The 25,680-nt window shown below is 37.7% G+C and overlaps 1 protein-coding gene across 1 annotated transcript in view; it reads left to right on the top strand.

Annotated features, from left to right (window-relative positions):
• The window catches only part of RYR3 (ryanodine receptor 3), a 343,388-nt gene that overhangs the window by 33,972 nt on the left and 283,736 nt on the right, over positions 1-25,680 (top strand). The window lies entirely within an intron of this gene.

Raw genomic sequence — 25,680 nt, 5'->3', positions numbered from 1 at the left:
GTGTGAAAAAAAGGACACATAGCTCGGGCCTGCCGAGCCCCCCAACCTTCCCGCCAAAAATTCAAACCGACCAATCAGAGCGCGGGAGCAGCGAAGCGGCCAGGGATTGGTCCATTTAAAAAGGGCGCGAAGTTAAACCAGACCACTGTGAGAGTGGCCCACGCATCGACACGACTAGAGAAGAAAATATTTACCCAAGTCTACATTGAAGGGGTGCCATGCCCCATGGAAGTAGACACTGGGTCGTCAATCACAATTATGTCCTGGGACACCATCGTGAGAGACTTGCCAGCGATCGCTAAACGTCAGCTACAAACCCAGAAGCTGAGAGTGCAGGACTACCAGGGGAATCGGATCCCTGTTCGAGGAGCCACAGCCGTCCAAGTCAAATATGGACAATTCACAAAGACCCTGCCGATCACCATAGTAAACGGAACTCTACCGAGTTTGCTAGGGTTGGACTGGTTCTGAGCTTTGGGCATGGGAGTGACCGGGGTCCACAGGAGCGACGTCATCCTCAGAGACGAACTACTGAAGGAGTTCGAGGACGTATTCAAGGATTGCCTGGGCAAGTACGTGGGGACCCCTATTTCTTTCAACCTCGACCCCCAAGTCGCCCCCATCCGGTTAAAGGCTAGGAGGGTCTCATTCGCCCTAAAGCCTAAAATTGACCGAGAATTGGACAAGTTAGTAAGCCAGGGAATATTAGTCCCCGTCGACCATGCAAAATGGGAGACACCCATAGTAACCCCAGTCAAACCGGACGGTTCGGTCCGAATTTGCGCTGACTACAAAGCAACGCTTAACAAAGCATTGCAGAAAAGTGCATACCCCGTTCCAGTGGTGCAATATTTGCTACACTCATTAGGGCAAGGGCAGGTCTTCGCCAAACTCGATTTGGCCCAAGCCTACCAGCAGCTACCTGTAGATAGCCGCACAGCTGAGGCGCAGACAATTGTCACGCACCGTGGGGCTTTCAAATGTACGCGACTCCAGTTTGGAGTTAGCGTGGCCCCAGGGCTCTTCCAGAACCTAATGGAGCGATTATTACAGGGCCTGCCAGGAGTGGTACCATACTTCGACGATGTATTGGTATCAGCTGAAAACTTAGAGGAACTCGGGGTAAAACTAAGGAAGGTGTTGGGCATCTTTAGGTCTGCGGGGCTTAAAGTTAAGCTCAACAAATGCCATATTGGGGTGAAATCTGTAGAATTCCTAGGATACAGAATAGACAGGGAAGGGATCCACCCCACGGAGAGCAAGGTACGGGCCATTAGAAAGGCCCCAGCCCCCAAAAATAAAACAGAATTACAGGCATTCTTGTGGCTTATGAATTTCTATGCGGTATTCTTGAAGAATAAAGCAACAGTAGCCGAGCCGCTACATAAGTTGCTAGCAAAGAAAGCTGTGTGGTCCTGGGGCAGAGAAGAGGCTAGGGCATTTGAGGGGGTAAAAAACCTTTTGTCCAGCGATAGCCTCCTCATCCAGTACAATGGCACGTTGCCACTAGTGCTAGTTTGCGACGCTTCACCATATGGGGTGGGGGCGGTGCTCAGCCATAGGTTACCGAATGGAACAGAAGCTCCTATAGCGTATTATTCCCGGACTATGTCCTCTGCGGAAAGGAACTACAGCCAGTTAGATAGGGAAGCGTTGGCCATAGTCTCCGGGGTTAAGAAATTTCACGAATACTTGTTCGGACGAGATTTCAAGATAGTCACGGACCACAGACCCCTTCTAGGGCTTTTAGCGGGTGACCGCCCAACACCCGTGGCACTTTCTCCCAGGCTGACCCGATGGACTATTTTCCTAGCAGCATACTCCTACAAATTGCTCTACCGCCCAGGAAAGGACTTACGGCATGCGGACGCTCTGAGTAGATGCCCTCTACCAGAGACAATTGAGGACCCCACCCCAGGGACACCCGTCTTACTAATTGACTCTTTGGACTCTGGCCCAGTCACATCCAAGCAGGTGGCTAGGGCATCGTATAGAGACATTACAATTCGGACTGTGATCGGTTGGGTGCAAAGGGGTTGGCCCGCTGCGCCGGGCGAGCGTTTCAAAGACTTTGCGAAAAAACAATCAGAACTGTCTGTTCAAGGGGGGTGTCTGTTATGGGGGGATAGGGTAGTTATCCCAGAAAAATTACGCGAAAATGTGTTGGAACTGTTGCATGTGGGCCACCCAGGGATTGTGCGGATGAAGAGTTTAGCGAGGAGTTATGTATGGTGGCCCTTAATGGATAAGGACATCAGCGACAGAGTAGGGAAATGCCAATCCTGCCAAGAGTCGAGGTCGCTACCCTCTACAGCCCCAGTTAGAGAGTGGGAGAAACCCCAGGGGCCTTGGTCCAGGATTCACATAGATTTTGCGGGGCCGTTCCATGGGCAGACCTTTTTAATTGTGGTAGATGCCTACTCAAAATGGTTAGAAATAATCCTCATGAAAAGCACAACGGCCGAAGCAGTAATCACAGTCCTAAGGCATCTATTCGTAACACACGGCCTGCCCGACACCCTAGTCTCTGACAACGGCCCGCAATTCACGGCAAATCAGTTTGAGGGGTATCTAGCGGGCGAGGGCATCAGACATGTCCTCTCGGCGCCTTTCCACCCAGCGACGAACGGACTTGCAGAACGTTTCGTTCAGAGCACCAAGGAAGCGCTATCTAGGATAAGTCCAGGCGACTGGCAAACGAAAATAGACACTTTCCTGGCCGTCCAACATAGGACCCCTTGTGTAACAACTGGCCGCAGCCCAGCAGAACTTTTAATGGGCAGGAAACTCAGGTGCCCGCTAGACCGACTAAACCCAACTTATACCCCAGACGGGTACAAGGGTATTCAGGGAAAAACCAGGGAAATGACAGTGGGTGACCTAGTATGGGCACACAACTATAGCGAGGGCCCAACATGGTTAAAGGGGGAAATTCTGGGCATAACCGGACCCAAATCATACGTAGTAGACATGGAGGATGGCCGGGTATGGAAACGCCACATAGACCAGTTAAGAAAACGTATACCAAACAAACTAGAAACCAAACAACCAGGCCCTGACTACCAATTGTTTGAATCTGCAGCTGACTCAAACCCGAGCGGAGGACTTATCTGATTCCGATGAAGTCCAGCGACGCCAACCGGTTCCTCCTGAAGGCAACAGGAATGACTCAGCCAATAATCCAGGGCCGGACGGCCTAGAGGAGGAGCTGGGAGGAACAAACAGTCCCTCCGACCAGCTCGACTCTCTCCCAGAGAATGAACTGCGCAGGTCAGAAAGAGTTAGGAGACACCCTGTCTACCTGCGTGACTACGTAGAGAAATAGCATGTAAATATTATGTAAATAGAGGTACAAAGCGTTCTGGGAGGGAAGGAGTGTAATGTATTTTGAACTTTGAGTGGGAATTTTGGGCGGGAAAATTGCACGTTGCTGATTGGTTGAAGCCTCAACCAAAAGAGTATTTAAAGAGGGGTTTTTGCTGGTTGTCTTTCGCTGGGTCACAATAAACTAAAGAGCTGTTGCCACTCATCGGGCTCCTGCCTCTTCATTGCCCGAACTTAACAATAATTAAAATTTAAGAAGCTAAAAGAATAGAAAGAATATTATTTCTAACTTGAAAAAACTCCCGAGAATATTATGGATAGCCAAGAAAATAAGCAAACAATCAATTCAAAATTCTCATTTGAATACCAGGCTCAAATGATCACATTATAGAAAGACCTAGGTCTCTGAAGAAGTCTATAATCCTGGGAAAGGTAGAAGAAAAGAGAAGAGGGTTATTGGCAGCCAGATAGATTGACTCAATTACTGCTGTAATGGGTACACTGTGGGAAGACCTGATTGTCCTGGGGAGAATCTATCTGTTGGTCAGTAGAGTTGACACTGCTTGATGGCGAATACCATATTTTTCGGAGTATAAGATGCACCTACCTTTTTTGGGGAGGAAAACAAGAAAAAAAAATCTGCTTCTGCCTCCCAGCAATTTGCCTTGTGCAGCAAACAACAAACAGCCTGCTTTAGTTTCATTTTTGTTTTCAGCACAGCCTAATTAGCACAAGAAAAAAAAATCTGCCTCCCTGCAATTTACCTCCATGCATCAAACAAACAGCTGAAGGTCAGGAGGCTGATCCAACTGACAATCAACTGCTTGTGCTAATCAGGCTGTGCTGAAGCTGAACCGGGCTGTTTGCTGCTTGCTGCTTGCTGCAAGGAGGTAAATGGCTGGGAGGCAGAGGCCAAAGGGTGGGGCCCAGTGGGTGGGTGGGGCTACATTCGATGTATAAGACGCATCCAAATTTTCACTCTCTTTTAGGGGGGGAAAGTGCGTCTTATACTCTGAAAACACGGTAATCAAACCAACATCCCAAAATATTCCTCATGAGTAAGCAATGAAAGAAATAAGTTGCCATGCAAATTAACAGATTTAGGATTGAGTTACTAGTTTGTTTGTATATAATTGTTGATCTAGAGCAAAAAGTGTTTATAGCGTTCAATTAGTGGAATGGCATCCACTTAAAGCACAGATTTTTCCACTTCTTCTGTTTTCACCGTCTATAATCTTACCCAAACTTGCTGTGGGTGTTTGGATACCCTCTAGATCAGGTGATAAGAGAAAGAAAGTAACACTCTTTTTTCAGAAGATATCTGACATATGAGACATAATATAGGATCTAACCCCTTTTGCAGTGGTATCTGCAGATGGGAAATAGGAAAATCAAGATTTTAGCTATGACCACATGATTAAACTCTTGATCCTTAGGGATGGAACTTTAATTGCATGGCCATAGCTACCTACTTAGTAGATTTAATCTCACCTGAAGATGTATGTTTCTATTAAAATATCAATATTTTCCTTACACTTACAAACTGTGAAATATAAATCATTTTTACATTTTATTTCACAATTTTTTTTCTTCAGCCTTTGGAGGCTAATAAATTATCATAGTCAATTCCTTATCATTTTCTCAGTTTGAATGACCTGAAATTGAATTGATCTTGAAATCTTCACTATATCTGTGCTTTATTATGTATAATCAGAATGAAACTATTTTAACAATTTCTGACTTCCATATTAAGCTTTTTATATTGAAATGAATTTATATTCACAAAGCAAAGAGACCTTTCACATCAATCTAATTATATCTATCTAGAGGCAAATTCTGTTGGATTTTAAAAGGGAACATGTTTTGAAGTAAGGTCATTTTGGATAGTTTGTTAACATTAATAAGTGAGTTATATAAGATTTTATAAACATACTTTTTTTCTTTGTAGATCCTGAACTTCACATTTCTCCCTGTTAAATTTCATCATATCACCACATTGCTTAAGTCTGTTTAGATTTTTTAAATATTCTCTTCCTCTTCTAAAATTTTAGTTTCTTGTTACTGAAAAATGTAATACTCAACCTCTTCTTACAGATAATTAATACAAATATTGAGCAGAGAAAAATATTCTCTCCTCCAAATATTTTTTTTATTAAGGATTATAGTCCTGGATTTATGCTTGGTCACTTAACAGCCATTCAGAGTTATAGTGGACCCCCCCAAAAGGCACTTATGATCTAACCCCAAAGTTATGGCTCCTGCAGCATCCCCACATTCATTTGCCTTTATGACTAACCACAGTAATGCTGCAACAGCTCCCCTCCTATTTTCCCCTCACACTGGCTCCCTGCAGGCATTAATGCAAATTGTGCTAAGGCCTCAAAATAGAGCAGTTTGTCTCTTGCCCGTGTGGTGCAATTCCAGAATCACTCTATGCTGCCATGCAGCAAAGCAACCTGTTCCGGTGCTATGGAAAGCTTTGGAGCTCTTCAAAAGATAACTGAGGAGGCGGATATTTGGCCTGGTAGGGTGGGAATCAGGCTTAAGGCTTGGGGGGAAGTCATTGAAAGTGGGGAAAAGCAAGTGTGGCCCAAAAGGCAGGAAGCACAGAGTGTGGTGGGGGATGAGAGAGGTCTTGGGAGGGCCAGTTCGGGTGTCTTGGGCTTGTGCTAGGCTGCCAAGAGCCTCCCCCACTTTTCAAGCACCCTCTGCTTCACTTAATGACCTGCATGTTTGTTTAATGATTCATTGGGGAGAGCACGAACAGGGGCATAATTGAAATACTTTACTTAATGGCCATCACAACATGCAATCATAATGGGTAGACTCCATTACAGTTGTATCTCAAGAACTACCAGTACCAAATCCAGACAGATATGAATAATGAAATAATGTGCTCTGTGGAGTTCTTGGTGCTCTCTGAGCTTGGTTCCATGCTTGCAGACTTTTCATTACCTGACTAGGTAACATATTAAATGATTGATGGGAATGGGTTTTCCTCTCTGTCTACATTCAGTAACCGGCCCAGTTCAGCATTGGTGGATGAGTGGTTTTCTCCTTTGTAGTAGCTTGATTAAGCTGTTTATTGTTTGATTGTTTCTTTGGTATTAATCCTTGCTTATCTGGCTATTGATTGCTGATGGGGAGACAGTCAGTTCTTTTTGTTTCCTTTTTAGCTTTTTAGTTGTCTCTTTTGAATGCTGTGTAAATGTTGTTTATCTCTATGCACCTGTTAATTGCTGATTTGTCTGACTGCCAACCTTTCAGGAGTTTTGTAGCATACTTGGATTTGGCTTGATCTAAGATGCTCATAGTTTGCCAGTTAAAACTATGGTTAAGTCTGTCCATACATTGTGAAATTAAGGAGTTTTCATAATATCTTCTGAATGCTAGCTGGTGTTTATGGATATGATCTCCTAGTCTTCTGTCTGTCTGTTCTACATTGTGGCTGTTACTGTCTTTACATTCTATGTTGCAGATGACTTCTGTTTTTTCTTCTTGGGCTACGGGTCTTTTGTTTTACTTAAAGTGTTTTGGAACACTTTATTGATTTGTGTGTTATGATAGAGATAGAAGATAGAATTCTTTATTGGCCAAGTGTGATTGGACACACAAGGAATTTGTCTTTGGTGCATATGCTCTCAGTTTACATAAAAAAGCATACATCAAGAATCATAAGATACAACACTTAGTGATAGTCATAGGTTACTAAATAAGCAATCAAATCATACTAGGAAACAAATAAAACAATATAAATCACAGAGATACAAGCAACAAGGTTATAGTCATAAATGGGAGAAGATAGATAATAGGAAGGATGAGAAGAAGAATAGTAATACAGTCTTAGTGTATAGTTTGACAGTGTTGTGGAATTAGTTGTTTAGCAGAGTGATGGCATTCAGGAAAAAACTGTCCTTGTGTCTAGTTGTTCTGGTGTGCAGTGCCTTATAGCGTCATTTTGAGGGTAGAGGTTGAAATAATTAATGTGCAGGATGTGAGGGGTCTGTAGATATTTTCACAACCCTCTTTTTGACTCATGCAGTATGCAGGTCTTCAATGGAAGGCAGGTTGGTAGCAATTGTTTTTTTCTGTAGTCCTAATTATCTGTTTAAGTCTGTGTCTGTCTTGTCTGGTTGCAGAGCCAAACCAGACAGTTACAGAGGTGCAGATGACTCAATAATTCCTCTATAGAATTGAATCAGTAGCTCCTTGGGCAGTTTGAGCTTTCTGAGTTGGCGCAGAAAGAACATTCTTTGTTGTGCTTTTTTGATGTTAGGTGATCATTTTAAGTCTTGAGATATGATAGAACCTAGAAACTTGAAGGTCTTTATTGGGTTGTCTAGTATTGTAAGAGGCAGTAATATAGGAGGGTTTCTCCTAAACTCTACCACCATTTCTGTAATTTTGAATGTGTTTAGTTCAAGATCGTTTGGTCACACCGCAAGGCTAGTTGTTCAGCCTCCTATCTGTATGCAGATTCATCATTATATGATGCCATATAGTTGTAATAGTTGTTTCTGAAATGGTTTTGATGTATTGCAGTGTTATCTTTTTTGTATAGCTTATGCTCATTATGCTGTAATGGGTCACACACTTTTTGGTAAAGTTACCCGGGCATCTATTTTGTTAGAAAATTTATAGTGATCTGTTTCCTTTTTCTGATGTTCTGCTGCAGTATCTTTGTGCTGGTCTGAATAATGTTCTCACGCAGCTCCTTTTGTCGAAGGTTGGATTGTTACTTTGATAATGGAGCACTTGGTTAGTGTGGGTGGTTTTTTGATAGATTTCTAAGATTTTTAAGTTAAAGATGCATGAAACAATCAACTATGGTCATCCTGATAAATGTCCTGTAAAAAGAGATAGAGGGAAAGAAATTCTGCTGATCTTGCTCCTGGTCCCTCTTTCTGGATTGCAGGTTGAGACAGGGGACTATGTTACCAAGATTTTGCTCCTATTGATAGGAAGGAACTCTCAGAGAGTAGTATTTTGATTTACTGTTGCCTTTTATATTTTAATTTTTGAGCTGAATGTACTAATTTGTGGGAAATGCTTTCAAGATCATGATGAGAGTGAATTTATAAATGTAGTAAAATCTAATAAAACGATAATCTTCAGCTATTATTTCCGATAATGTATTTAAAGATGTAAAGAAATTTGGAGTAGATTTGGAGACAAATGTTAACATACTTTGTATTTCTTAATAACACTGTTGAGATCAATGCTATTTCGTGAATATAAAAACTTGGGTTGTTGTAGTAAAATCAGATTGAATGGCATGAAAGGTGTGGAAGGATAAAAATGATGCAAACAATTGTTTGTTCTCTCAATGTCTGTGAAATTTGGAGAAAGAAGAAGGTTCTATACTCCAATATGAGAACTCAGGACTGTCTCAGTCCCCTTCATATAGATTTCCCCCCCAATATCTTATCTTTTAAATTTCCACTTAATGGAAGTCTCATTGTTGATTGTATTATTCCTTTTTGGAGTTCGGTAGGGGGGCAAAAGGACCCTGACCCTGAAGAATGCTCTCTAAAACAGTGTTTCTCAACATCCCATAATCCTAAAAGCTTTAACCAAAAACTTTCTACTATTGACCTCACCCCATTCCTAAGAGGACCATAAGGGGCGTGCATAAGAGCACAAACGTGCCTACCGTTCCTGTCCTATTGTTTTTCTTTTCTTCTTCCTATATATATATATATGCTTATACCTCCTAATATTTACTCATATATATGTTTATATACTATATAATCTTTTTGTATGATACTTATATATATTGTTGTGACAAAATAAATAAATAAATAAATAAAATAAATGACTGGGGAATTCTGGAAGTTGAAGTCCATACTGCTTAAAGTTGCCATGGTTGAGAAACACTCTTCTAAAGTATCACAAGAGAAAAAAATAATTAAGTGTTAAGCTTGTGATCTACATCATGTACAGATCATTTGCCATGTCCTGTGCTAATTATCTATGAAAGATTTTAATGGTATGAACAATAAATTGCCAAGTGAAATAGCTAAATGTCAACGGGCCTTTTAGTAACCAATTGTTTATTGGTAATTGGTGACTGGAAGATTTCTGTTCCAGATATATGCTTCTATGAAAACATTTGCCTAAATAATTCAAATAATTCCTAAAATTTAATCAATGTGTTTGACTGATTCTTAAATGTTTTTGTTCCATTGCTCTCAGTCTTCTTCTCCATTTCCACTCAAAAATGCTCAGGCTTGTTCACTTCTTTGCAAGAATAGAAGCTCCACAAACATATCTTTTGTGTGAAGGTTTACCTCAAACTGTTTGTTTTTTCTTTGTGTCCTTCTCATGTCTGTTCTCTAGCATTTCTTGGACTTTCTAATCCAGGTCTATGCTTGTTAGCACATTATTTGTTCGGTTCCCCCTTTCGTTCCTCATTTTGCTTAGGTATGAGATCATCTCCTTTTTCCTCTGCTTTTTGATATGCCCTTACCATCAGCTTCTTCCTGAGCTGGAAGTGGCAATACAAAGGTGTCACTGAATTGAGGTGACAATGTAATAAGGCTTGTGTTTTTTACTTCCTCTAGGCTGTGTGGCAGACATTATCCTACCTCTAGTGAGACAATGATATTTATCTACCTGGCTTCAGTGTGCAGAATGAAAAGAGAACTACCTTGTTTTGATAGGGTCATTACACAAGTGCCACCCTTTTGAATTTTCATAAGACATCCTATGCTGCCTTTAAATCATGAGGTGGAGCTCTTATTTCTATTTACAATAATAATCTATAATAAAAGGTTAAAATCTCTCAAAATATTTTTTAATTCTAAGGCATACATGGTAAACAATTATCTATGTTGAACAGAAGAATACTACTACTTCACAATTTTGATTCTAGCTGAACTGAATTTTGGGATAACCTGTGAGTTTTATCTCCAGAAATTAAATCATAGTAAGGAGAATCATTTGTTTTTCTTTTCAGAGAAAAAGCTAGATGCTGAGATATCTGAAGCCATTTCATTTTACCCGTATGTCCCTGAAAATAAAACCAGGTCTAGGGCTTATTTTCAGGAGGAGTCTTATTTTTTTTCCATGTATGGGAGGCCCACTTCTTCTGACTGTTCATGGCAGGGCAGGAGGCTGTGCGGCATGCCAGTCCCATGAGGCAGGGGGATGGAGCTACCCCATGCGCATCGCATCAGCTTACCTCAGGGCCCCTGCAGCTGGGACACCCATGGCCCAACATGTGCTTCACCTTCTGGCCATGGCACCAGCACACCACTTGACCTCCTGCTCTGTGGTGGCCGCGAGCAAGCAGAAGAAGTGGATTGGCAGCCATGTGGGCTCCTGCTGCACATGGCTGCTGGTGCTGCCGCCGCAAGGCAGGTGTTGGGGCATGGATAGCCTGGCTGGGGGGACCCTGAGGTAAGCCAGTGCAGAGTGGATGGGGTAGCTCCACCCCCCACCTTGCCTTATGGCTGCATGTCAGGGTTCCAAGTAACACTCCCAATGAAATTAAACTCTGAGGCTTGGATTTCCTCAAAGCTATTTTTTATTAGAGATGTCGTATTGCACATCTGGGAAAATCCGAATCTGAGAGCTTCCAGGTTTTCCTCACCCTAAAGAAAGTTTTTACCCTTCACCCACATGTCCATCACACGAGCCAATCAGGTACCCTCCGGAACAGAAGATACCTCCTCATTCTTCCTAGCACAGCTTCAGGGCACAATGGCCTTAACTTTCTGGAAAGAATGTTATTTTGACTATATATCATCTTCACTCCATATAATTCCCCTCCCATTTTCCCACAGTAGAATTTGTGGCAGGCCTGAAGGCACAAAGGTAAAAGATCGCTTCCAAATCTGACACCGCGGAACCATGAGGAACCAGATGGCATGGGTGTCCGAGTGGCTGCGCAGGCTCTTAAGTAGGGCTTATTTTGGGTTTATATTAGGCACACATGTAAAAAACATGCTAGGTCTTTTTTTTCAGATAGGTCTTATTTTCAGGGAAACAGGGTATTTTAAAGAAAAGTTTCCCTTAAATTTTGATAAATATAAGTAAATCCCAGTAATCTTAAAATCATTGGTTGAAATCTAATAAACTAAATTTATAATATCTACAGTATATTGACATACCCAATTATTTTAATAAGATATTCAAAGAATTGACATTATCTAAAAGCATTTGAACACTATAATTTTTCTACATAAATTATAAGCAGTCGCTAGATAGCGAGATGAACAGCATATAAATTTAATAAATAAAATAACATTAGTTTTTTTAAAAATAATAATATTTTTTTAAAAAAATATCTTATAGGAGTAATATTTATAAATGCTCCTTCCCACTATTATTCAAAACTATGCTTCATATGGGAAAACTTATATGTTATTCGTGTCATAATATAAATCCTCTCATGTATGTTAATGTCAATGTCAATGTTAGCATTATGATGCTAACATTGGCTATACCTTTATTCTATAGTGGATGCCGATGTACACCTCTATTCAAGATCATGGTAAGCTGCTAAGCAATATTGATTAGTTGGAAAATAGTCAGTTGTGGCAAAGACAAATGGATCAGTAGATGAATTAATATGCTGAATCCACAAAAGAGATTATCCACACAGCAACAAAGAGCTAGTGAAGCTGAAGGGACTGCATAAAACACCTTATTGTAGTAAAAAAAAAAAGAGTCTGTTATGAAACCAGGTCAACTATATAAAGCTCCCTCTCTCATTGCATTCAAGCACTTTGTGAGAATTAAAAGGTGCCAAAGTTATTTGTGCATATTTTAAGGAGAGATGACGATCTGAGATAAATATCAAAGGCCATTTTATTCCCTCGCTTTTCTTTAAACACTTGGTGCTGTTATTATTATCACCCAACTGACACAATCTCTGAAATATTATTACTTACTTGACTTTGGGGAAATTATAAAAGTCTCACTTTTTAATTAGATAACGTTGTCCTCTGATGGATATGATAAACAGATTATAAGGGCTTAGTAGCAAGACATAAAACTTTATTAAGAATAATGTGAAATTAAAATAATTGTAAATTGTCACAGAGTAAAATTATTAACAATTATTTACAAACCACAGACAAGATGTCTCCACCTTTGTCACAGTAGAGGATTTAGTACACAAAAATAAATATTTGCCTGTCAAATGAAATGGATGTATTCATTTAGTTCCAAGTTTATGTGGCTATGTTACGTTTTTACATACCTTGGCATTTCTGACCCATTTTTTATCTCATATCTATATTTAAATTTCTACACGTTTTTCATTTAAATATTGGATACAGAAATAGATACAGTTTCTTATTTCTATAGTATATATGTATGTGAGTGCCTTTGAGTAAGTATTGACTCCTGACTACTGCCTGAACATGTCCTTGCAGTTTTCTTGGCAATATTTCAGAAATGGTTTGCCATTTCCTCTTTCCTAGAGTGCTTGAAGGTCACCCCTCTGGCTTTGTCTTTCAAGAGGATCTGTATCTCGCAATCTCCCGTTTTCTAGCCCAATGCCTTAATCAAATTGGTTCTCTTCTACACTATATAGCCATTTTTTGTATCTTATTTGTCTATCTTATAATTTTCATCTTCTTTCTCTTTCTCTTGACTTGCTTGAAATTGCTGAGAATTATCAGACTATCATCCTTGACCCTGGATGAATTTCTCCTTTTTCTCCCCAGTACAGAATAATTAAAATCTGTTGTATCTTTCTGGAGTCTTAGCCACCTTTGAGTCATTCAGGGATTGGTTTTCCTATTGCTTCCTGGTATTTTTGAAACTTGATTAGTATTTCCTCTGGCCTCAGCTGTCTCTAGGATTTTGATATCTGAGTTCTTTAATGCAGAAAGTAAGGATGACCTTGATGGAGATGGGCCAGATCCATTACCAAAGCAATACTTTTTTTATTTGCATTTATATCCCGCCCTTCTCCGAAGACTCAGGGCGGCTTACACTATGTCAAGCAATAGTCTTCATCCATTTGTGTATTATATACAAAGTCAACTTATTGCCCCCAACAATCTGGGTCCTCATTTTACCTACCTTATAAAGGATAGAAGGCTGAGTCAACCTTGGGCCTGGTGGGACTTGAACCTGCAGTAATTGCAAGTAGCTGCTGTTAATAACAGACTGCATTAGTCTGTTGAGCCACCAGAGGCCCTAATGAGAAGGAAAATATATTTTAAGCCCAAAACAAGCAGAAAGCAATTCAGACAGATACCTCTGTAATTCCCATATTAAGAAGGATAAGAAGGGAAGGAAGTAGAGCACAATGAGACTTGTAAGATTCTGTTACTATAGCCACTCTATAGTCTTAGCTTTCCTTTGGAGCTGAAATCCTAGTATGGTTCTAGCTGGTGGGGCTAATACTTGTTCGGAAGATTGGTGTTTGGTTTTGTTTTTTTACCAGCAAAGGCTGGTTGCTGACATTGCCTCTGAAATTTGCCTTGGCTTCACTCTTGTTCCTCTTTCTGGACTCAGATACTTTTCTTGGCTCTATGATTTCCTTTAAATTGATCCATTAATTTTTGGTCATTTCTGCTGCCTTCATTCCCGAAATGATTTTTCTTTTTTGATGCCTCTGGTCACTCTCTTCATGTTAATTCACTTGTGCCAAGTCCCATTAGCACCTTCCAATGTAGTTCTCTGAGATCCACATTATAGCTACCATGTTTTCTCCTCCTAGCATACACGGATACCAGGTCCAGAACTTTGTTAATTTAACTTTATTAAGATTGCTGGAGTGCGCATGACCCATCTAATTCAATTTTGTCACATTTCTGGGGGAAAGAGAAAAAAGAGCTCTCCCTCAGAAAAAAAGAAGTTAAAACTCACTCTGAGAGGACAGCAACAGTCCACTATTATTATTTAACTGAAAGACTAGGACAGATGTCAGCAACCTGCGGCTCCGGAGCCACATGTGGCTCTTTGGGCCCTCTGCTATGGCTCCCTATTGGGTGATCCCACCATTGGCTGGCTTTGCCCCTCGTCCTCCCCTCCCAGTCACTCCTTGCCTGGCCTGAGAAGGTAAGGGCAAAAAAAAGCAGCCGGGGCAGAGAAAGAGAAATACGGGGGGGGGGAGAGGAAGGGAGGGAGGGAGAGAGAAGAGAGATTCTGTGAGAAAGGGTTTTGTGATTCCAGGTGTTTTTTAACAACTGGTTTTCTGCACTATGACCAGCTGGGTAGGCATGACTAGGGGGGTCATGTGACTGGTGGAAGTGAGTGATGTCAAGTTGGCCACGCCCACCCGGGTTTTGTGGCTCCCGGTGTTTTCTTTTCTGTGGGAAACAGGTCCAAATGGCTCTTTGAGTGTTTAAGGTTGCAGACCCCTGATCTAGGAGAATAAAAAAAAAACTTCATTTGATGACATCCAGATGAGATTCTAGAGAACATTTTATTATCGACAAAATCAGAAAGACATTTTTTTCTTACTAGCACCTCCTTTGCCTTCTTTTATATACACTGAGAAAGGAATTTTCAAGATGACCATAATATCTGGATCCAGGTTGGGCAGCCTATGGTCCCAAAATTTCATGAAATCCTTGCCCACGTTTTGTGGCTCTCAGAGCCTCTTGTGACCATAATTAGTAACACTGATTGATTTCTGCCATTTTGACTTGAAAAATCGAAGACAAATATAATATAAGCTTTCAAATTGGAATAATCATACTTAAAAAGGAGGTTCCCAGCCAACTTAAATCTGTGATGAGGTCCTACAGACCCTAAAAATTGTAAGTGTAGCTATTGATCTAGGTAGGTATGAGAGAAATATTCCATCTGATAATCAGTCTAACACAGATATTTTTGTTATTATGTCACAACAAATTTTTATTTCTGATTTTTATTTCTATTTGTATATAATTCATTATATCCATATAAGTTTTTATTTTGATTTTTTAAAACATAAATAATCCTACATGAGCAGGGTAAATGACTCCAAAAAAGCCATAATTTTTCTGAAAATGATAGTTAGTTTGTTAAACAATTCTTTTGTAATTTGGATTTCATGTATTTTCTGGGTACTTCTGAATACAAAGCAGTGGGCAGTTGAGTTACCCCTGGTCAATTCCCTTTTTTTTTTTTTTATTAAAAAAGTTTTACAACAATTAAATTTTTCCCCCTCCCCCCCTCCCTCCTAAACCCCCCCCCCCCGGACTTCCCGGAGCAAACACAAGGTATAGTTCCTTAAACAAAACAGTCATACATTAAATTTTTTAAAATCTAACACAATTATAATCTTTCTCTCTCACATAACCTGACTTCTTCCATTAAAATCAAAAATAACATCCTTCATTCAAAAGCAATCCGAAATTTCTTAATCTGATATCTATTTTGAATATAATCAATCCAGTTCTTCCATTCATTTAAATATTTTTCTTGAGTACTGTCTTTCAAGAAGGCTGAGATTTTAGCCATCTCAGCCAAATTGGAAACTTTCAATATCCATTCTTCTATTGTGGGTAATTCTTTTTTCTTCCAATATTGTCCAATCAACAGTCGTGCTGCTGTTATTAAGTTCAAAATCAACTTAGTCTCAATCACTGTACAGTCCGTTGTTATTCCCAAAAGGAAAAATTGCGGTAGGAACTTTATCTTCTTCTTCAAAACATTCTGCATAATCCACCAGATTCTTATCCAGAAAGACTTAATTTTCTTACAAGTCCACCATACATGAAAATATGTAGCATCATCACAATTACATCTCCAACATTTCGCTTGCATATCTGGATACATACATGATAATTTCTTAGGATCTAAATGCCATCTATAAAACATCTTATAACAATTTTTCCCTTAAATTCTGCGCTATGTAAATTTAACATTTCTAACAAATTTTTCCCATGTTTCCAACATTTTTGGTTCTTGAATATTCTGTGCCCATTTTATCATACAATCCTTTATTAAATCTCTTTCAGAATCTATTTCTATCAACACAGTATACAATCTCTTTATATGCCCCTGAGTTTGATTTCTAATTTGTTTAACCAGATTTTCTTCATTTTGAATGATACCAATTTTCTGATCTTCTTTCCATCTAGCCTTTAACTGTCCATATTGAAACCAAGTATAATTCCTCCTTCTTCTTTTAATGTATCCAAAGATTTTAGTTGTAAATTTCCTCTCATTGTATAAAAGATCTTTATAAGTAATCATTTCTTGTTCCTGTTCTATATTTATATTCTCTACTGCGTGCGAGGACATACCCATATAGGAATTTTGTAATTTAACTTATAATAATATTTTTCCAGACACGCAGAAGAGAAATTCTCAACACATGATTCTTAAAAGCTTTATCTACTTTCTTATCATACAATAAATATGCATGCCAACCATATAATAAATCATAACCTTCTATATTCAAAATCCTTTCCTCCGTCAAATTAAACCAATCACTTATTACCGAAAGAACAACTGCTTCATAATACAGTTTTAAATTAGGCATTTTTAATCCTCCTCTTTCCCGTGTATCTTGCATTATTTTCATTTTGACTCGCTTTTTTCCCTTCCCATATAAATGTATTAATTCCAATCTGCCATTCTTCCAAATTTTTGTCTGTCTTAATTATTGGTATCATCTGAAACAAGAACAAGAATTTAGGCAAAACATTCATTTTTATATCTGCTATTCTCCTAACAAAGATAATTGTAATTTTTCCAACTATTCATTTCCTTCTGAATTTTTTTCCATAACACATCATAATTATTCTTATACAATTTTCCATTTGATGAAGTAAGAAAGACTCCTAAATATTTAACCTTTTTTACAATTTCAAATCCTGTTATTTCCTCTAGTTTTTCTTTCTGGTTCTTAATCATATTTTTGGTTAACACTTTTGTTTTATTTTGATTCACTTTAAACCCTGAGACCCTTCCATATTGATTAATTACTTCCAACAAATATACACTCGAATTTATAGGCTGAGTCAACATAACAACCAAATCATCTGCAAATGCTCTAACTTTATATTCATATCTTCTAATTCTAATACCTCTATCTCCCTTAACTCTCTTATCTTATCCAATAAAGGTTCCAAAGATAAAATAAACAATAAAGGTGATAAAGGACACCCTGCCTTGTTCCTTTCGCAATTTTAAAACTATCTGTCAAACTACCATTAATTATTATCTGAGCTGTTTGCTCTCCATAAATTGCCCTAAGTATTCGTGTAAAACCATTTCCAAATTGCATTTTGTCTGTTAATTTAAATAAAATTCCCAATGCAAACGATCAAAAGCTTTCTCTGCATCCAAGAATATAAACGCTGCGGAATCTGATTTTTCTTTTCCAAATATTCCAATAAATTCACTTTCTGCCTAACATTATTCCTCATTTGTCTCCCTTTTTTAAAACCAGACTGGTCAGTGTGAATCCTTTGTTGTACAATTTCCATTTACCTATTTGCCTTTATTTTTGCAAAATCTTATAATCATTATTCAAGAGTGAAATCGGTCTATAATTCCCAGGCTTAGTACAATCCTGATCCTCTTTTGGTATCAATGAAATAAAAGTAGTCCTCCATGATGGTGGTACTCCTCCTCCCATCAATATCTGATTAAATAACTCCATAAGTGGACCAACTATCTCATCCTGTAACTTTTTATAATATATTGCTGTAAGTCCATCTGTGCCTGGGGATTTCCCTATTTTTAATTGCTTTATTACCAAAATAATTTCCTCAGAAGTTATAGGCCGATTCAACTCTTCCCTTTGTTCATTAGTTAAACCTTTAACCTTATATTCTTTCAAATATTTATCAATATCCATATTCAATATTGTATCTCTGGCATATAAATTTGTATAATATTCCAAGAAAGCTTTTTTAATTTTATCCTGTTGAAATCGCACTTTACCCTTGTATTCAATTCCTTCAATAGTACGTGCTTTCTGTCTTTTCCTTAACATATAAGCCAACCACCTCCCTGATTTATTGGCATTACAAAAAGTATTATGTTTAGCATATTGTATATTGGTTGCCACCTGATCTGCCATTAACATATTAAATTGACTCTGTAATATCTTTATCGCTTCAGTAGTTTTTAAATCATGTGGATTATATACCAATAATTGTTGTTTCCTCTGAATTTCCTCTTCTAAATCCCTCGCTGTTTTGTAGTTTTCTCCTCTGTCTACTATTAATATATATCAAATTTCCTCTCATAAAGGCCTTGCTCACGTCCCACACCATTTCTATCGAAGTTCCCTTTCCCAAATTATAATCAAAAAATTCTTTCATTTGTTTTTTACATTGATTTACATTATCCTCATATCTAAACAAATTTTCATTTATTCTCCATGATCTTCTTCCACCTTCATATTGCAACTCCATCCATACCGGACTATGATCAGTTAAACACCTTGGAAATATCTTTGTTTTCCTAACCCTAGAAAGCAAGTCATTGGTAATTAATATAAAATCAATACGTGAAAAAGATTGATGCCTGTCCGAAAAATAAGTATAATCTCTATCATCAAAATTCTGCCTTCTCCATATATCTTTCAACTCACTTTCAATTCAGTATCAATTCGATATCTCCTGCCTTGAAAAAATACTGTTAAACCAATTGGAACCTCCCATCTATATTGAATCTGATGCTTCTTAAGCTCTTGTGTAAAAAACCTAAAATCCCTTCTATCCTTTAACATTTTAGCAGGGATCTCTTTCAAAACCAACACCTCCTGTTCTGCTATTTGCAATTTCTTTTGGTATGTAGCTTGCAAAATCTGATTTCTTATTGTAGAAGTTAAAAAATAAATTACAATATCTCTTGGGAGCTTTTTCTGCCTTACTACCCAAGAATTAACCCTATATGCCTTATCAATTTGAAAATCAACTTCTCGAGGGTCCATGCCTAACATTTCAGCTAAGGCTTCTGATATAACTTTTTTAAGATCTTCTTCCTTCCGGTCTTGAAGACCCCTAATTCTCAAAGCCTTCTCCAACGCTCTATATTGCAATACCACCACATGATCCTCATTTTTATCCACTTTATTTTGAAGCTCTCCAACTTTATTATCCAAATACTGATTTGCTTGACTAATTACTTCCACTTTATCCTCCATTACTTCCAAATTTTTTGCCAAACCTTGAAAAACCATCAATAAATCTTCTCTAATTTTTTTATTAGTCTCTTTAATTTCTTCCCTAAGTTGATCCTTCACACCATGAATATTATTCATAATTTCTTTAAATCGCTCTTCAGAAACTCTATTCTGTTCCTTTAATATATCTTCTAAATTAGTTTCAGACCCCTTCTCGTCATGGAACTTTTGGTGGCTTAGAAGCCATTTTAATTTAAGTAAAGTCTCTAATTAGAATTATAAAATCTCAAAGTCTCAAAAAGTCTCCAATTAAAGTTGTAAAATAAAAACTTTCACCTTGCCTCCTCTGGAAAGCTTCTATTCAGCTAAAATCCACAAAGACGAACTTCACTTTCTCTCACAAGCAGCCTCCAATCCACTTCCTCTCAGACGCCATTTCTTCCTTCACTAAGTTCAAGTGAGAAAAAGTTTTCCCCTTTTAAAAAGGAGTAGAAGTCAGCTCTCTTCTTGCTTCCCCAGTAATCGATCACTTGTATTTGTCCCGTCTGCTTTAAGTTATTCAAAACGGAATCAATTGAGCAGAGGTGGGCGTTTTCCTCTTGTCCTGCTTAATTAACAGGATTGAGCCGAGTCTGGAGTGAGGCTGGGTTATGCAGGCAGCCCTCCGAGACTCTGCATAAGAAAGCAGAGCCCCTGGGGCAATCTTCTGCTATCCAGCCGCTCTGGCTAATCTCTTTCACCCAGAGAAAAGCTTTGAAGCTGGCTAACAGCCGTTCTCCCGCTGTTTCACCAGCTTTTACAGAATCTCAGTTCGGGACGCCATTCCAGGCGTCCTCTCGGGGAAAACGAAACCACCGGAAGCCCAATTCCCTTTTTTAACATCGCAAAACCCAAGGATATATGGGTCACAGGATCTTATATGATGTTAGTGTAATGCCAAAGACTGTGAAATTGTCTGGAGCTAAGCCATTTATCATTCACATGAAGAGAAACATGTCATCTGGAATGAAAAAAGAATTCTGAGTAGTTCATTTAAACCTGCCCTTCTCCACGACTCTATATAATTGATCCTACTACCCTCAAATTATATCCCAGAGTCAGCTGGGGAAGGTTTAAGAGAAAGGAAATGTGTCTTTCCCCCCTGGATTTGTGAAGTTTCCTTTGTTTCTCAAAACAGTTAAGAAACATAAGTAAGGGATCTGTATTTCTAGTTTCCACATTGAAATGACCGAAAATAATGGCAACTGTGGTTTAAAATCTGTATAGTAAAGATGTTGGAAAGGGATAAATTAAAGAATAACAGAGTTGGAAAGGATGTTGGAAATCTCTAGTCTATCTCCCCCCACCCAAGCAGGACACTCTATACCATTCCAGACAAATGATTGTCAAATCTCCTCATAAAACTCCAGTGATGGGGCACCCACAACTTCCGAAGGCAAGCTGTTTTACCATCAAATGTTCTGTCAAGAAATTTCTCCTTAGTTCTAGGTTTTCTCTTTGTTAAGTTTCCATCAGCTACTTCTTGTCTTGCCCTCGGGTGTAAGACAGCCTCTCAAATATTGGAAATATTTGCTATCCTACTGCTTAGCAAATCATTCAGGGCTTTAAATATTGCAATAGTTGGCAGCACAAGGACACTAACTGCACTTCCTGTGCCACAAAGAGTAGAAAGGTCCATTCTAGGAAGAAAAAGTATTGAATCACTACAGAGCTGCAAGGCTGAAGAAGAAATAAGCAAAAAAGAAAGAAAGAAATTTCATTCTACAGAAACATGAGATGGTCATAGCTGAGTTATAGAGAAAGTCTGCTCACCTAGATGCCTCTTTGTCATACTTGGGCAAGTTACCACTAACCTTAGAGCTTTTGTTTCAAGAATTCATTGTCAGACAGAAAATAGGCCCCATTCTTCCATCCCTTGATTTTGAAATTTATTAGTAGAATGCTGTGTAGGTAGAATATTATTGGTAAATTTCCAGTCTTCCTTTATTTATATTCCTACTGCTAAGTTTCACCAAAATCCCAGCAGTGGTAATATTATCATTCCTGCTCTAATAAACTCAGAACTAACACCCTCCCAATTTCAATGTGGGACAATGGCTTGCAGTTCTCAGTATAAATAATTATGGGTTGCCCTTCTCTCATTCAACATCCTCAAGAACTGTTGGACTGAGAAATCAATAAACATCCAGTACAAGTTGTGTAGAATAAATTATGTTTATTAATTAAGCGTTCCTTCTTATTTATGGAACAACAATTGATGCAACTGAAGGGTAGCCCCACATAGAGTGCATTATAAGAATCATGTTGGGTATATTATTATGCGTGACATTGAGAAAAGACCTGTGCAGGTAGCATTGTAATTGACAAATGCACCAAAGCTGATAAAGGCACCTGCTGCTACTAATGAAACTTGTACAAACTTCCATTGTGCATATCTGAAAGGAGAATTATATATCACAGTTATTACTGTTTTTAATAAACTAACATGTTTCTTCTGTTCATCCTGATTAGATGAGAAAACTACATATAAGAGAGAAGACAGGAAAGATTACAGTATTTTTCCTCCATTTTGATATGTTGGGACTGTTGTTACTAAAGAGTAGAGGGTTTTTGTCATTACATTTCTGGTAGTAGAATTAACTGAATTTTCTGGGTAAATTATTTTTACCATGTGACATATCCTTGCCAGCATCATCTCTAACTTCTATGCTTCCAAGTAGTCGCTAACTAAGTTATCTGGGAGATGCAAATATGGGAAGGTTAAGTTAGAGAGTTAACATTATTAACAGAGCTGGAGGGCTTCTAGTTCAATCCCCTGCTCAAGCAGGAAATTCTATATCATTTCAGACAAATGGGTGTTTAATCTCTTCTTAAAAATCTTCAGTGTTGGAGCACTGTCATCTTTTGAAGGCAAGTCGTTCCACTGATTAATTGTTCTCACTGTCAGGAAATTTATCCTTAGTTCTAGGTTGGGTCTGTCCTTTATTAGTTTCCATCCACTGCTTCTTGTCCTACCTTCAAGTGCTTTGGAGAATAGCTTTACTCCCTCTTCTTTGTGGCAACTCATTAGATATTGGAACACTGCTATCATGTTAAACATAGACCTTCTTTTCACTAAACTAGACACATCCAATTCCTTCTTCATATGTTTTTATCCTCCATGTTTTATTTTATTATTTAATAGGGTTCAGACTTCTCCCCCCACAAGTTGTGCCTTCAAATAACTCTCTCTTCCTCCCACCCACTTTCTAACACTTGGATGATTAGACACAAAAATGAACATGGTGTATTTAAAAGACCATAATTGGGAGTTAGGGGAATTTTAGTCAACATTTGTCAAAATTTGTGGAGGGCACCAATTTTAAAAAGTCTGTTACAATATATCACTTCTGGTGGTTGTTTGTTTTTTACATTATTCATGTAACTATTAATATATAAGTGCACTGATGACTTACAATGGCAATCATCATTTTTCACCAACTGATTATTACAATTACTACAGTGCAGTGTTAGTTGCATAAAGATGAATGAACTATTTTGCCTACAGTGTGTATGAGCTAGTTGATTTAAATGGCATTATGTTTATATTTTCCATTAATTCTTATGTTTCTCAATACTTTTTTAAATTAACTGTCTTGACCCACAGAAAATATCTAATTAAATAAGAAGTGAGAGATAACTCATCTGTGGATCTTAACTCACTTACTAAGGCATGTACAAACACTAACCAAGGCATTTACAAATCATGTCCACAAGATCAAGATGGCATTATGTAGTTGGGTAATGAAATGCCAGCAAGAAAATAACCCAGCTCAGAGCACCAACGATTCCACCATGTATACATCTATTTACAAACATTAGTCTGATTCTAAACACCAGTATAACTCTTCAATTGTGATATCCAACTCACAATTTGAAAATGGAATTTAACACTGCATATCTTCTGGGGAAATGTACAAACATGGCATGCTTTTATTAACTAATGTTGGTGAAAAAGTAGATGAAACAAAAGACTTTTCAGGTGTTCCATTGTTAAGTCTATGTGTTTTGATTTTTTCCTTAGTTGTCTTTTCATTTTGTTAGATTGCGGCATTACTTCTCCCTTATTGGATAGGTTAAAATAAGTTACAGCTGCAGAAGAAAATGGGACTTTCTCAATCAACATTATTCTCTATATAGAAAATATCTATCATTTAATTTTGAGTTTACACAGTAATATTTTAAAGGTGGGACATCTTTTATCCTAACAGTCATTATATTGTTTCTGATTTTTAGTATAGAAATGAAATGGATAAGTAGTATTTCCCATTCTAATTTATCTAATGCTATTCAGTCTATCTGCATGAATCTGTAGTCATCTTCATAATTGACCATATTCTATTTTTCCTCAGACATATGTAGAAATTAATAATACACTAAAAATAAAAAAATATTATATTTCTGCTATATTTCCTTCTAGTCGCATTTAGTAAATATCTGATACTATAACCACACCAGATAATATCTTATTTCAAAGTACGTATAAAACTACATATAAAAAATCTGTTTTAGGATCAAATGCATTTAGATTTGCTTATTTTGAAAGGAAACAACTTTAAATAATATTATTTCACCAAACATGCATTTAATTAAATTTAATATTTAATTACAAATTTTTATGGGGAGTCTTTTAATGCAGTTTAATGTAGATGAACAATATGCTTATGAATACATTCATAAGGAAGTAATATGGATCATAAATTCAAATCACATTTCCAATTCTGCTAATATAACGAAAATTTCACTCTGTGCCAAACACTCTTTAAAAAGAGCTCTCCATGTACAGTTTTGTAAGCTTAATACAATTAAGGAACCCAATCCAGGAAAGAAACCACAACGTGCACAAAGAATTCACCCATATATTAGGGCTTCTGTCTGTTTTCATCAACAGGAGAAGCAAGCTTGCATGTGTAAACCTCATTCATAAAGTCTCCTTAAGTTACTTCTGTGACGGTGAGCATACAAAATGATCAGTGAAGGCAGAATGACCTTGATTATTAGAAAGTTTACTGTAGGCATCTGAACTTGTCTTAGTCATTCCTGATGGGAATATAGTATCAGTGGTTTTGATCATATAAATAGCACAATATGTGTCTTGCCTTTCCAATGTAAAATAACAAATCCAATAAAGTCTGTTCATCAGATTAAATACAAGTAAATATATACCTGCATAATAATGAATATCAGCTGGGTTCCAAATGTCAATGTTGAATTTCAATAGTGGTTATATAATGTACAGGTCATATTTTCAAGTAAATATGATGTAGCTAAAATTTTATTTTCTGGGAAAGCAGAGTAACTCTGAAAAATGTAGTACTATTTCTAATATACAGTATTCAGTTCTTTTATCCATCATCAATCAAGCACATATACTTATGTTACTGCATGATTTTCAGGGAGTGTAACATTTCAAAAAGTGTAAGGCTATTAACCGTGTCAAAGAAAGCATCAGGTATGCTATCTGTATTCCGATCATAAACTTGCATTTGTAAGTACTGTATGCTCCGGACAAAGATGTATTGTACAACACAGAAAATGGCATAACTCTATTATTTGGAAAAGATTCTTAAGGAATTTTTAGTCTTGATATCCACTGAGGTTATTGTCAAGCCTGCAAGCAATATTTTATAGCTGTAAAATCCATTTGTGTGACTTATATAAAAATAACACTCGAATAACAGATGCAGTAGAATGAATTTTAGCATTTGAAAACACACGAAAATTTGGATTATAAGTGATGATAATAATGTTTTTTTATATTCCCCATAAAAGTGTTAATAGCAAATAAAAATATAGCAAGATTAACCAAGTCAAATAAGAAAACCAGGTCTGTTGTTATTTCTTAATATAGCATTATAAGAGGCATCAGGCTTAGAAACATAAGGTTTTTTTTTGAGGCCTAAGCAGAAGAAATTAGTTGTCCTTAGGCTGTATTACGGCATAAGCATTCTGCCTATGACATCTTTAATATCCATCACTTTGAATTGCTCATTCATCTGGCATGCTTTATCCATTTTTTTTTCTTCAAGACATCCACAGAAGTACATATAGAAAGAAATTCAAGAAATGTCAAGTAACTATCAGCTCGCTTTTATTCTGCATCCAGTTTTACTGAATCTGAGAAAGATCCTGAGATAATCTGGGGAAGGGAGAATTTATTCTGTTCACTCAATCCACTGGCTGTTTGGTTTTAGCAACAATTATTGTCTGATTCTGTGGGAATTACTCCTATTCATCTGCAAAGAATTAGCATTATATTCAAACTATTGTTGTTGTTTTTG

This window comes from Ahaetulla prasina, chromosome 1 (genome assembly GCF_028640845.1).
Source record: "Ahaetulla prasina isolate Xishuangbanna chromosome 1, ASM2864084v1, whole genome shotgun sequence".
NCBI lineage: Eukaryota > Metazoa > Chordata > Lepidosauria > Squamata > Colubridae > Ahaetulla > Ahaetulla prasina.
The sequence above is the reverse complement of the archived record's forward strand: the minus strand, read 5'-3'. Positions and strand labels throughout refer to the sequence as shown.